The following is a 634-nucleotide window of genomic DNA, read 5'->3' as shown; positions in this document are numbered from 1 at the left end:
AAAAACACTCACCATGTGCTTGTTTATTGTAAAATTGGTTAATTTTACATATTTTGAGGAAAATTATGGATTCTGATGTATTTGCAATTATGGCAGCGGAGTAAGAGCGCGCTATGGGAATGATTTCACAAAGATATGCGGAGCTGTCGGGCTTAGTAACCATGGGTGCATCTATGTCAGCTTCTGGTTGAATTGTTGAACCACAAGCCAGAACTACACCTATGCCTGAAGCTCTGGTTCTCAATCCACTTAATGCAATAACAGCTTCTTCCAAGCTATTGAAAACATGCACTTTGTTAGGTCCACCACCTGTTGCGCTTGCCTCTGCCTTCGTCCGCGCTTAGGGATTATAACCCTTACTAAGTAGAATTCTCCTCTCTGTGTTGCGGGGAAGAGGGGCTTCCGCATGTCAAAGGTATACAACATTTCTTGTGCATATCACTCCGGCTACGCCGTCCATAGTATTTTTGCGCAGAACCCACGTCGAAATTGCAAAAAAGTGCATAGTGCAAACACTAATAGTTGAAACATTTATCCTAAATAAAATGTGAATCCTTCACATTACACGTGTATGTTAAAGTTTTTGTATTCAGGTTATGCATTTGGACACAACAACCGAAAATCATTGTACAGA

Source organism: Rhagoletis zephyria, unplaced genomic scaffold, assembly GCF_001687245.7.
Source record: "Rhagoletis zephyria isolate East Lansing unplaced genomic scaffold, Rhagoletis_zephyria_1.1 Rzeph_scaffold_00289, whole genome shotgun sequence".
Taxonomy (NCBI): domain Eukaryota; kingdom Metazoa; phylum Arthropoda; class Insecta; order Diptera; family Tephritidae; genus Rhagoletis; species Rhagoletis zephyria.
Note: the sequence above shows the minus strand (reverse complement) of the source record.